This window comes from Bombina bombina, chromosome 8 (genome assembly GCF_027579735.1).
Source record: "Bombina bombina isolate aBomBom1 chromosome 8, aBomBom1.pri, whole genome shotgun sequence".
NCBI classification, from domain to species: Eukaryota; Metazoa; Chordata; class Amphibia; order Anura; family Bombinatoridae; genus Bombina; species Bombina bombina.
The window spans coordinates 308,098,674-308,113,161 of record NC_069506.1 but is presented as its reverse complement, the minus strand read 5'-3'; the positions used below and the strand labels follow the sequence as shown (position 1 = coordinate 308,113,161).

The window sequence follows — 14,488 nt, the reverse complement described above, 5'->3', positions numbered from 1 at the left end:
TATTGTAAAATAACAAACTTTTGATTGAAGTTCTAAAAACTAAGTATAATCACCATAGTCCTCTCACACCTCCTATCTAGTCTTTGGGTGCAAGAGAATGACTGGAGGTGACGTAGAGGGGAGGAGCTATATAGCAACTCTGCTGGGTGAATCCTCTTGCACTTCCTGTAGGGGAGCAGATAATATCCCAGAAGTAATGATGACCCGTGGACTGATCACACATAACAGAAGAAACACATTTTTTAGCAGCAGTGTATTTATGATTGTTTGACAATGCTGTAGAAATTCTATATTTAAAACCATGCAGAAATGTTTCCTCCTCAATACACAAATGATATATATTACATTCCAGTTTACTGCCCCTTTATGCAAGGACTTTCCAGATACAAGGAGGCATTTTATCTAAGATTTTTACATCTGCATAACATGTTATACTCTCAGACTAAGATTGCTCAGTGTTGGAAATGAGACAGGTTAACTTTGTTCAGTTTACTCTACAGCTGACTTAATTTTGAAATGCATACCAACAATCTTAAATCCTGCATTTAACCAGATCTAATGGCATGAGTACCGCAGCTTATGGTTCCATCAAGACCATATAGAGTACAGCATTTTCAAAATCCACAAGTACAGCTGACAGATGGGAACATTTGTACACTATATTTGAAGTGGTGCTCTTGGTTGGGGAAAATGGAGAAAATATCAAACAAACATATGTCAACCTTTTAAAAATACTTTTCTTCATCTAGCCATCTACCCAGATCATTAATGTACAATTTTGAATTCACAGAATTATTTTTGTTTGCACATTTACAAATATGATTCTTTAAAAAGTGATCTCTTAATTTCTGCATTTTTTTATCATGCATGTCACACACTGTTGATTTAGGGGATGCAAGGTGCATAAATGGCATAAATGTTTCCTACTGTGAGTGTTTCTGTGGGTGTCTGTGTTTATGTCTTTGTGCTTTTGTTTGTGTCTCTATGAGTGTATATGTATTTTTATTCTGTTGGTATCTCTGTGAGGGTGGGTGTGTATGTCTTTGTGCATTTTCTGTGGATGTCTGTGAGGGTGTGTGCATATGTCTTTGAGCTTTTTCTATGGGTGTCTCTGTGAGGGTGGGCGTGTGTTTGTCTTTGTGTATTTTCTCTGGATGCCTCTGTGAGGGTGGGTGTGTATTTCTGTGTTTTCTGTGGATGTCTCTGTGAGGGTGTGTGTGTGTCTGTGTTTTCTGTGGATGTCTCTGTGAGGGTGTGTATTTTCTGTGGGTGTCTCTGTGAGGGTGTGTGTATGTCTGTGTTGTTTATTGTTTAGGCAGTTTAGGGCCCTTCCTTTCAGCCACGGCATGCTGTTGTCATCATTTACTTGGTATCTTCCTTTACAAAAAGATAATCAGAACTCCATATCTTGTTTTCTAAATCTGTAGTTTACCTCATTACTTGTCAGGTCAATGTAAACCAGTGCTAAGTGTCTGTTTGGGTGTCTGTGTCTGAGTTTCTTTGCGTGTTTGCTAGAGTGTCTATATGTGAATTCTTATGTGTGAGTGTGTGTGTGTTTCAGTGTATGAGTGTGTCTATGTGTGTGTATGTTACTTCCTTTACAACATTTCCAAGTTTAAATAGACACTTAAGAATAAAGTGCATATACGTTTTAGTCACTTGGTCAAAAATTGCACATGTCAAAGGGGGGGGGGGGCCTGATCAATGGTCAAGTCAGGGGCCCCAAAATTTCTAGTGGCGGCCCTGGTACCAAGAGACAAGTTACATAGCATAAGTGCAAGTAATATAGTATACACATATAGTGCAGGGATACAACGTGCCGAGGTACCAAGAGACAAGTTACATAGAATAAAGGCAAGTAATATAGTATACACATATAGTGCAGGGATACAACGTGCCGGGGTACCAAGAGACAAGTTACATAGCATAAGGGCAAATGATATAGTATACACATATAGTGCAGGGATACAATGTGCCGGGGTACCAAGAGACAAGTTACATAGCATAAGGGAGAGTTATATAGTCTACACATATAGGGGCCTATAGGCTCGCCAGAAAAAGGCTTGCCAGAAAACACAGGCTCGCCAGAAACACTGGTTATGAAGCAGCGGTCTAAAGACCGCTGCTCCATAACCTGTTCGCCTGCTCTGAGGAGGCAGACAGACATTGCCGCAATTTAACCCAATTGAATACGATCGGGTTGATTGACATCCCCCTGCTAGCGGCCGATTGGCCCCAAATCTGCAGGGGGCGGTATTGCACCAGCCGTTCACAAGAGCTACTGGTGCAATGCTGAATGCAGAGAGCGTATTGCTTTCCGCATTCAGCGAGGTATGTCAGACATGATCCACAATATCGGATCATTTCCGACAGTCCTTTCATAAATAGGCCCCATAGTGTAGGGATACAAGGTGCCGGGGTACCAAGAGACAAGTTACATAGCATAAGTGCAAGTAATATAGTATACACATATAGTGCAGGGATACAACGTGCCGGGGTACCAAGAGACAAGTTACATAGCATAAGGACAAGTAATATAGTATACACATATAGTGCAGGGATATAACGTCCCGAGGTACCAAGAGACAAGTTACCTAGCATAAAGGCAAGTAATATAGTATACACATATAGTGCAGGGATACAACGTGCCGAGGTACCAAGAGACAAGTTACATAGCATAAGGACAAGTAATATAGTATACACATATAGTGCAGGGATACAACGTGCCGAGGTACCAAGAGACAAGTTACATAGCATAAGTGCAAGTAATATAGTATACACATATAGTGCAGGGATACAACGTGCCGAGGTACCAAGAGACAAGTTACATAGCATAAAGGCAAGTAATATAGTATACACATATAGTGCAGGGATACAACGTGCCGAGGTACCAAGAGACAAGTTACATAGCATAAAGGCAAATGATATAGTATACACATATAGTGCAGGGATACAACGTGCCGAGGTACCAAGAGACAAGTTACATAGCATAAAGGCAAGTAATATAGTATACACATATAGTGCAGGGATACAACGTGCCGGGGTACCAAGAGAGAAGTTACATAGCATAAGTGCAAGTAATATAGTATACACATATAGTGCAGGGATACAACGTGCCGAGGTACCAAGAGACAAGTTACATAGCATAAAGGCAAATGATATAGTATACACATATAGTGCAGGGATACAACGTGCCGAGGTACCAAGAGACAAGTTACATAGCATAAAGGCAAGTAATATAGTATACACATATAGTGCAGGGATACAACGTGCCGAGGTACCAAGAGACAAGTTACATAGCATAAAGGCAAGTAATATAGTATACACATATAGTGCAGGGATACAACGTGCCGGGGTACCAAGAGACAAGTTACATAGCATAAGTGCAAGTAATATAGTATACACATATAGTGCAGGGATACAACGTGCCGAGGTACCAAGAGACAAGTTACATAGCATAAGGACAAGTAATATAGTATACACATATAGTGCAGGGATATAACTTCCCGAGGTACCAAGAGACAAGTTACCTAGCATAAAGGCAAGTAATATAGTATACACATATAGTGCAGGGATACAACGTGCCGAGGTACCAAGAGAGAAGTTACATAGCATAAGTGCAAGTAATATAGTATACACATATAGTGCAGGGATACAACGTGCCGAGGTACCAAGAGACAAGTTACATAGCATAAAGGCAAGTAATATAGTATACACATATAGTGCAGGGATACAACGTGCCGAGGTACCAAGAGACAAGTTACATAGAATAAAGGCAAGTAATATAGTATACACATATAGTGCAGGGATACAACGTGCCGAGGTACCAAGAGACAAGTTACATAGCATAAAGGCAAGTAATATAGTATACACATATAGTGCAGGGATACAACGTGCCGGGGTACCAAGAGACAAGTTACATAGCATAAGGTAGATTCAGCAAGTGTATATACTATGTGACTGGCCAGTCAATATGTATATAAGCACTATACACCTTAATAACTTATAGCAAATAAATATTTGTGTCCTAAGGATAGGCTGCCTTTTATAAAAATTCACCAAATACAATCACAACCGAATGACAACTAGATGAAGTATTCCTTTTTGTATAAGGTAATCTTATTATGGACTATAAGCTTTAGTGAAATCACAACCATCAAGCAATACTATTGGGTATTCACTTTAGAATGTTCATATATTAGGTTTCTTTTTTGTATATAAGGTACATAAAAACGTCTTCAGAATAAAAAAGTATTTCCATTTGATGTATAAAAAAATCAATAGTACTTGTTGGCAAATACCGGTAAATGCTTTATCCAGCTCTCCGTTTTAATATTGGGCTATGTCAGCTCTCAGTATTAGCATACTCTTACTTTGAATGGTAATGTCTTGTAAATGGTCTCCTCACGATACCTCCGCTTCTGGTATGTACAGCGTCCCTTAGAACGCTAAAGGAAATCCACTCTGACCTTAGGGGATATTCTTTTCACCATTCGTTCCGGTATGTGTCCTGGAAACTGCTTCCCCAAAACGGCTTTGCTGATTGTTGGAACAATACGCTACGCGTTTCAGCTGTGTTTACAGCCTTTTTCAAGCAATCTGAACTACCTCCTCTGGGATTCTTATGTACCATGTCGACATATATGATTGGTCAAAAAAGAAACGTGTCTAATATACAAATTGTATTTGAATAATATAATAAACTTATACCCAATTCTGGTTGTACTATTATTTCAATTTATAAAGACTTATTATAAACTTATTTAAACTAATTAGGATGTATTTAAACTATAATGTTAAGTTTGTTAATTCATTGTCTAAACTTAGCACTACCACATTTCAATTGAAATATTTGTATTAACCATTTTTGCAACTTAGAGGGAACTGCATAACATTTTTTCACTAACACATTTGCTCGTATATTTGTTGTACTGTAACCCAAAAAATGCTATGTTAAAGTAAGTAATGTCCTACACATATAATATGCAGACGTACATCTATATACTATAGATGTAGATTTAGATTTAAACTTCTTTTCGCTTATGAAATTTTCCGATAAAAATATTATTGGAAGGAACAGTTCATATTTAAATGGATGATAAAAAAATGGATGATAAAAAAATGGATGATATAAAAATAGTGTAAAAAATATATAAAAAAAATATATAAAAAATAATAAATAATAATGTGAAAAAAATAATAAAAAATCAATGATCAATTTAACATGTAAATAATAATTCCAAAAATATTTCCAGAGTCACTGTATCTATTCTACTTGGAAAAAAAACATATAATTATCCTATATCTAATAAAGATGTAAACCTTTACACTTATCAATCAAAATTCTTTGTTTCAGAGCATATGGAAAAAGATAGTAAAAAGTTAAAAACATATCAGTGTTATTAAAATAGAATACAAATATCTAAACTATTTGAGAAATTTAGTGTAAGAAGGAGGTTAAAAGAAAATCTATAAAATGAATTATAAAATGATCTCCCGGTGGTATTTAACTCCAACGAGATTAAACTCTATATACCCGGAATCCTCCCAAATGTGTTGGAGAGGCTGCAGGAAATCGGGCAGTCTCATACACATGTGGTGCTATGGAAAGAGGAAGAAATACACCTCCAGAAACTAGCAGGGGAGTCATTGAAACTCAACACGAGAATAGCACTGCTGAATGACACCCCCGACTTACCTTGCAAGCTACAAACTATCGGCTAGATTTAGAGTTTGGCGGCCAAAGGGGTGCGTTAGCTACGCGTGCTTTCCCCCCCCCCCCGCACCTTTTAAATACCGCTGGTATTTAGAGTTCACAGAATGGCTGGGTTTTCAGTGCGTTAGGCTCCAAAAAGGGAGCGTAGAGCATAATTTAACGCCACGGCAACTCTCGATACCAGCGGTGCTTAGGGATGCGGCCAGCTTCTAAAACGTGCTCATGCACGATTCCCCCATAGAAAACAATGGGGCAGTTTGAGCTGAAAAAAAACCTAACACCTGCAAAAAAGCAGTGTTCAGCTCCTAACGCAGCCCCATTGTTTTCTATGGGGAAACACTTCCTACGTCTGCACCTAACACTCTAACATGTACCCCTAGTCTAAAACCCCCTAACCTTACATTTATTAACCCCTAATCTGCCACTCCCGCTATCGCTGACCCCTGCATATTATTATTAACCCCTAATCCCCGCTCCGTATACCGCCGCAACATACATTATAGTTATGTACCCCTAATCTGCTGCCCCTAACACCGCCGACCCCTATATTATATTTATTAACCCCTAATCTGCCCCCCACAACGTCGCCGCCAGCTACCTATAATAATTAACCCCTAATCTGTCGATTGGAGCTCACCGCTACTAAAATAAATGTATTAACCCCTAAACCTAAGTATAACCATAACACTAACACCCCCCTAAGTTAAATATAATTTTTATCTAACGAAAAAAATTAACTCTTATTAAATAAATTATTCCTATTTAAAGCTAAATACTTACCTGTAAAATAAACCCTAATATAGCTACAATATAAATTACAATTATATTGTAGCTATTTTAGGATTAATATTTATTTTACAGGCAACTTTGCAATTATTTTAACCAGGTACAATAGCTATTAAATAGTTAATAACTATTTAATAGTTACCTAGTTAAAATAATTACAAAATTACCTGTAAGATAAATCCTAACCTAAGTTACAATTAAACCTAACACTACACTATCAATAAATTAATTAAATAAAATACCTACAAATAAATACAATTAAATAAACTAACTAAAGTACAAAAAATAAAAAAGCTAAGTTACAATTTTTTTTTTTTTTTTACAAACATTAGAAAAATATTACAACAATTTTAAACTAATTACACCTACTCTAAGCCCCCTAATAAAATAACACAGCCCCCAAAATAAAAAAATGCCCTACCCTATTCTAAATTAAAAAAGTTCAAAGCTCTTTTACCTTACCAGCCCTTAAAAGGACCTTTTGTGGGGCATGCCCCAAAGAATTCAGCTCTTTTGCCTGTAAAAAAACACATACAATACCCCCCCCAACATTAAAACCCACCACCCACATACCCCTAATCTAACCCAAACCCCCCTTAAATAAACCTAACACTAAGCCCCTGAAGATCTTCCTACCTTATCTTCACCTTGCCAGGTATCACACCGATCCGTCCTGGCTCCGAAATCTTCATCCAAGCCCAAGCGGGGGCTGGCGATCTATAATCCGGCGGCTGAAGAGGTCCAGAAGAGGCTCCAAAGTCTTCATCCTATCCGGGAAGAAGAGGCAATCCGGACCGGCAACCATCTTGATCCAAGCGGCATTTTATATCTTCATCCGATGAGGAACGGCTCCATCGTGAAGACCTCCAGCGCGGATCAATCTTCTTCCTCCGACGTCCAACTGAAGAATGAAGGTTCCTTTAAGGGACGTCATCCAAGATGGTGTCCCTCGAATTCCGATTGGTTGATAGGATTCTATCAGCCAATCGGAATTAAGGTAAGAAAATTCTGATTGGCTGATGGAATCAGCCAATCAGAATCAAGTTCAATCTGATTGGCTGATCGGATCAGCCAATCGGATTGAACTTGATTCTGATTGGCTGATTCCATCAGCCAATCAGAATTTTCCTACGTTAATTCCGATTGGCTGATAGAATCATATCAGCCAATCGGAATTCGAGGGACGCCATCTTGGATGACATCCCTTAAAGGAACCTTCATTCTTCAGTTGGACGTCGGAGGAAGAAGATTGATCCGCGCTGGAGGTCTTCACGATGGAGCCGTTCCTCATCGGATGAAGATAGAAGATGCCGCTTGGATCAAGATGGTTGCCGGTCCGGATCACCTCTTCTTCCCGGATAGGATGAAGACTTTGGAGCCTCTTCTGGACCTCTTCAGCCGCCGGATTATGGATCGCCAGCCCCCGCTTGGGCTTGGATGAAGATTTCGGAGCCAGGACGGATCGGTGTGATACCCGGCGAGGTGAAGATAAGGTAGGAAGATCTTCAGGGGCTTAGTGTTAGGTTTATTTAAGGGGGGTTTGGGTTAGATTAGGGGTATGTGGGTGGTGGGTTTTAATGTTGGGGGGGATTGTATGTGTTTTTTTTACAGGCAAAAGAGTTGAATTCTTTGGGGCATGCCCCACAAAAGGTCCTTTTAAGGGCTGGTAAGGTAAAAGAGCTTTGAACTTTTTTAATTTAGAATAGGGTAGGGCTTTTTTTTATTTTGGGGGGGCTTTGTTATTTTATTAGGGGGCTTAGAGTAGGTGTAATTAGTTTAAAATTGTTGTAATATTTTTCTTATGTTTGTAAATATTTTTTTTTATTTTTTGTAACTTAGTTCTTTTTTATTTTTTGTATTTTAGTTAGTTTATTTAAATATATTTATTTGTAGGTATTGTATTTAATTAATTTATTGATAGTGTAGTGTTAGGTTTAATTGTAGGTAATTGGAGGTATTTTATTTAATTAATTTATTGATAGTGTAGTGTTAGGTTTAATTGTAACTTAGGTAAGGATTTATTTTACAGGTAATTTTGTAATTATTTTAACTAGGTAACTATTAAATAGTTATTAACTATTTAATAGCTATTGTACCTGGTTAAAATAATTACAAAATTACCTGTAAAATAAATATAAATCCTAAAATAGCTACAATATAATTATAATTTATATTGTAGCTATATTAGGGTTTATTTTACAGGTAAGTATTTAGCTTTAAATAGGAATAATTTATTTAATAATAGTTAATTTATTTCGTTAGATTTAAATTATATTTAAGTTAGGGGGGTGTTAGGGTTAGGGTTAGAATTAGATTTTGGGGTTAAAAAATTTATTAGAATAGCGGTGAGCTCCGGTCGGCAGATTAGGGGTTAATGCTTGAAGTTAGGTGTCAGCGATGTTAGGGAGGGCAGATTAGGGGTTAATACTATTTATTATAGGGTTATTGAGGCGGGAGTGAGGCGGATTAGGGGTTAATAACTTTATTATAATAGCGGTGCGGTCCGGTCGGCAGATTAGGGGTTAATAAGTGTAGGCAGGTGGAGGCGACGTTGAGGGGGGCAGATTAGGGATTAATAAATATAATATAGAGGTCGGCGGTGTTAGGGGCAGCAGATTAGGGGTACATAAGTATATCGTACCTTGCGGCGGCGTGCGGACGGCAGATTAGGGGTTAAAAAATTTTAATAGAGTGGTGGCGATGTGGGGGGACCTCGGTTTAGGGGTTCATAGGTAGTTTATGGGTGTTAGTGTACTTTAGAGCACAGTAGTTAAGAGCTTTATAAACCGGCGTTAGCCCAGAAAGCTCTTAACTACTGTTTTTTTTCTGCGGCTGGAGTTTTGTCGTTAGATTTCTAACGCTCACTTCAGCCACGACTCTAAATACCGGCGTTAGAAAGATTCCATTGAAAAAATAGGATACGCAATTGACGTAAGGGGATCTGCGGTATGGAAAAGTCATGGCTGGAAAGTGAGCGTTAGACCCTTTAATGACTGGCTCCAAATACCAGAGGGCGGTAAAAACCAGCATTAGGAGCCTCTAACGCTGGTTTTCACGGCTACCGCCCAACTCTAAATCTAGGCCTATTTTAGTACAAATTGGTCTCAATAGTGCCAGATCATTGATTGCTCGAGCGTGGAAAACACTAACAGCACCAACCTTGGTGATGTGGCTGGAAAGAACGGCAAAACTTTTAGGCCTGGAGGAATACGGGTACCTACAGTGCAATGAACTATCCTTCTTTATAGATGCCAAATTCCTATGGGAGACCATTATTGCCCTTCAACCAATCCACACCTATGATGCTAGAGACGCCCCATAGACATAAAACTAACCGTGGTGAGGAGGAGTAGCCCCTGAAGCCCAGAGACACATATTAACCCTGATAACTCGTATCTGACCCATGTAGCTCATTCATAGTCTCATTTTCTCTAATGTAGTACTGGGCCTCAGAGAGCTACTCCTCAAATGAGGGCTTTATATTTTAAGTATAGAAAGGTCGGAATATCTGGTTACACCCGCTGCTGGGAGATGACACAGACCTATGGTTAAATATCTGTTAACGATATGAGCAATTTGTAATTTACAAAGTTTTCTTTTTGTTAGTTTAAGTTATTTAAACTTGTTATGGATGATAATGCAACAAGATACTGTGTGAAAAAAAAAAAAAAGAATACCTGTGAAGAGCAAGTGAAGCACAATAAAACAAGGTCTGTATAGAAAAATATAAATATACGTATTTACAATAAAAATTATTATCCTGTAAGTGAAGAACGCAAGAATGTTAAAAAATAAAACAAAAAAAAAGAAAATCTATATTTAGACCCTTAGGGTATTTTGTCTCCAGTTCATATATCCATTTGTATTCTAGTTTAAGTAACTCATTTTCAATGTCCCTGCCTCTCCAATCTGGATTTAATTTGTCAATAGCTATATATTTAAAATGCTTTAAATTACAATTGTTACGGGTTAAAAAATGTTTTGGCACTGGGAGGTCTATATTTCTATCTTCTGTGGCATTTTCAATTGACAGACTATGTTCCCCAACTCTTTCGCTTACGGGTCTTGTGGACTCTCCTACATATTGTTTGCCACATTTGCAGTTAATTAAATAAATAATATTCCTATTGGTACACCGTATTAGGGATTTAATTTCATATTCCTTTCCAGTTATATTTGATTGGAATTGTTTCTTTTTTTCATAATGTCTACATGCCTTACATGCTAGACAGGGATAGAAGCCTATTAGATCTTCCCCAAAGAGATACTTATCCTTCTTTTTATTTTTATGTCTTTTTAAATCTGTTGGTGCTAATTGTTTGTTTTGGTTTTTTTTTAACTATTCACCTTTCTATAAATAATGGCTGGTGCCTCTCTGATTATCCCTTTTAATTTTTTTATCTAATTTTAGAATGTTCCAATGTTTTTTTTATTATTTTCTCCACACTCTTGTAGTTCTTATTATACTGAGTAATCAGAGGCCTCTTTTCTTTCTTTGTTTTATTTTTTAACCCATGCACAATTTCATTCCTATTTTTATATCTTACCTTTTCTATTTATTTACCTATAGTTTCCCCCTTATACCCCCTTTCAATAAATTTATCTTTAGGAACTGCTGATTGCTCTGTAAAGTCCTTCTCTTTAGTGCAATTTTTTCGTATATGTAATATTTGTCCCTTTGGTATATTTATTTTCCATTGATGTAAATGACAACTGTCAGCATGTATATAGTTATTGCTGTCAACAGGTTTAAAATGTGTTTTTGTATTTATTTGGTTGTCTACAATGAAAATTTTCCAAATCCAAAATATTATGTTCTGTTTGTTGATATCACATGTAAATTTTAAATTGACATATTTTTCATTCATTTTCTTAAAAAAAAAAAAAAAAGAAGACTCAAATAAAATCTTATCTCCTCTCCATATAATTAAAATGTCATCTATATATCTCTTATATAAGACCAGGTTCGCTCCAACTGACGCATTGGTGAGAAAATCACTCTCCCAAAGACCAATAAAAAGGTTTGCTTAACTTGGAGAGAACCTGTTCCCCATTGCAGTCCCACATATTTGATCATAAAACTATTCTTCATAGTTAAAATAATGATGTGTTAAAATAAATTTGATACTCTCTTAAATAAAATTTCTATGCAGTGTATTTAGTTCTTCATCTGTCTCCAAATAGTGGTCTACAGCTCTTATCCCATATATGTGTCTAATACAGGTGTATAGTGACGTGACATCACATGTGATAAGCCACATATGTTTGTCCCATACTATTTGTTCTAAAAGTCTTACAATGTGAGTAGAATCCTTAAGTTAACTATCTAGGTTGACAACATGTTTCTGAAGGTATAAGTCAACGTATTCGGATAGGTTTGAAGTGAATGAGCCTATACAGGATACTATCGAATGGCCAGGTGGATTTGTGATGATTTGTACCAAGAGACAAGTTGCATAGCATGAGGGCAACAGAACTTGCCCCCTAATCAACCTGACATGGCGTCCAGCCAATAAAATTACTTTGTAGAATGAGTCTGTCTATGATTGGCTGAGAATAGTCCATTGTCATCGTTGTACGTGAGCTGTGGGTTTCCCATGTGTTCCAGGCTTGTCTACTCTGCTAGCCCTAGACTCGAGCCGTCTTGATTGTGAGACTACTTATTCATACGCAGGCGCGGTACACATATAAGGTTGCTTGATGGTCCCAGTGTGACGTAAAGAGAGAGCTCTCACAGTCAGTAAAGAGTGCGGCTGTATTTATTATTAAATAGCGCGGCTGATTTTTAAAGCTGTATTATTTGTAGCAAAAATACAATTTTCAGCCAGCAGTTCCTATTTGTGACAAAAAGAAAGAGAAGTTGCCGAAGCCTTTTGGCCTCTCCTCTGTCCAGAGTAGACAACAAACAAAGCAGATGTTTGACGAAAATCCTTTGTAGCTTGTAAATAAAACTTTAAAGCATGAACCACATCAAGATTGTGTAATAGACGTTCCTTTTTTGAAGAAGGATTAGGACATAGTGAAGGAACAACAATCTCCTGATTGATATTGTTATTAGATACCACCTTAGGAAGAAACCCATGTTTGGTACGTAACACTACCTTATCTGCATGGAAAATCAGATAAGGGGAATCACATTGTAAAGCAGATAACTCTGAAACTCTTCGAGCTGAGGAGATAGCTACTAAAAACAGAACTTTCCAAGATAAAAGCTAATATCTATGGAATGCAAAGGTTCAAACGGAACCCCTTGAAGAACTTTAAGAACTAAATTTAAACTCCATGGCGGAGCAACAGGTTTAAACACAGGCTTGATCCTAACTAAAGCCTGACAAAATGCCTGAACGTCTGGAACCTCAGCCAGACATTTGTGCAAAAGAATAGACAGAGCAGAAATCTGTCCCTTTAAGGAACTAGCTGACAAACCCTTCTCCAATCCTTCTTGGAGAAAAGATAATATCCTAGGAATCCTGAACTTACTCCATGAGTAACCCTTGGATTCACACCAATGAGGATATTTACACCATATCTTATGATAGATTTTCCTGGTGACAGGCTTTCGAGCCTGAATTAAGGTATCAATGACCGATTCGGAAAAACCACGCTTTGATAGAATCAAGCGTTCAATCTCAGACGTAGAGAAATTAGATTTGGATGTTTGAAGGGACCTTGAAGTAGAAGGTCCTGCCTTAGCGGCAGAGTCCATGGTGGAAAGGATGACATGTCCAGCAGATCTGCATACCAAGTCCTGCGTGGCCACGCAGGGGCTATCAAGATCACCGAAGCTCTCTCCTGCTTGATCTTGGCAATCAGACGAGGGAGCAGAGGAAACAGTGGAAACACATAAGCAAGGCTGAAGGACCAGGGCGCTGCTAGAGCATCTATCAGCGCTGCCTTGGACCTGGACCCGTAACAAGGAAGCTTGGTGTTCTGATGAGATGCCATGAGATCCAGTTCTGGTTTGCCCCAAAGTTGGATCAACTGGGCAAACCCTCCAGATGGAGCTCCCACTCCCCTGGATGAAAAGTCTGCCGACTTAGAAAATCCACCTCCCAGTTCTCTACTCCTGGGATATGGATAGCTGAGAGATGGCAAGAGTGAACCTCTGCCCATAGAATTATCTTTGAAACCTCCAACATTGCCAGGGGGCTCCTTGTTCCCCCCTGATGGTTGATATAGGCTACAATTGTTATGTTGTCCGACTGAAATCTGATGAACCTGACCGCAGCTAGCTGAGGCCAAGCCTGAAGAGCATTGAATATCACTCTTAGTTCCAGAATGTTTATCGGAAGGAGGACCTCCTCCTGAGTCCAAGAACCCTGAGCCTTCAGGGAGTTCCAACTGCACCCCAGCCCAGAAGGCTGGCATCTGTCGTTACTATAGTCCATTCTGGCCTGTGGAAACTTATTCCCTTGGACAGATGGACCCGGGATAGCCACCAGAGAAGAGAATCCCTGGTCTCTTGATCCAGATTTAGTAGAGGGGACAAATCTGTGTAATCCCCATTCCACTGATTGAGCATGCAAAGTTGCAGTGGTCTGAGATGTAGGCAGGCAAACTGAACTATGTCCATTGCCGCTACCATTAATCTGATTACCTCCATACACTGAACCAATGACGGACGAGAAATGGAATAAAGAGCACGGCAGGGAGTTAGAAGTTTTGACAACCTGACCTCTGTCAGATAAATCTTCATTTCTACTGAATCTATCAGAGTTACTAGGAAGGAAACTCTTGTGAGAGGTGAGAGAGAACTCTTTCCTTCATTCACCTTCCACCCGTGAGACCTTAGGAATGCCAGAACAATGTCCGTATGGGACCTGGCGATTTGAAAAGTTGACGCCTGTATCAGGATGTCATCTAAGTAAGGGGCTACTGCTATACCCTGTGGTCTTAGAACCGCCAGAAGGGACTCTAGATCCTTCGTAAAGATTCTTGGTGCCGTGGCTAACCCAAAGGGAAGAGCCACAAACTGGTAATGCATGT

The 14,488-nt window shown here is 38.6% G+C and overlaps 1 protein-coding gene across 2 annotated transcripts in view; it reads right to left on the bottom strand.

The window, feature by feature from the left end:
- Nucleotides 1–14,488, bottom strand: part of LOC128639231 (neurotrimin) — an 878,190-nt gene that overhangs the window by 568,408 nt on the left and 295,294 nt on the right. The window lies entirely within an intron of this gene.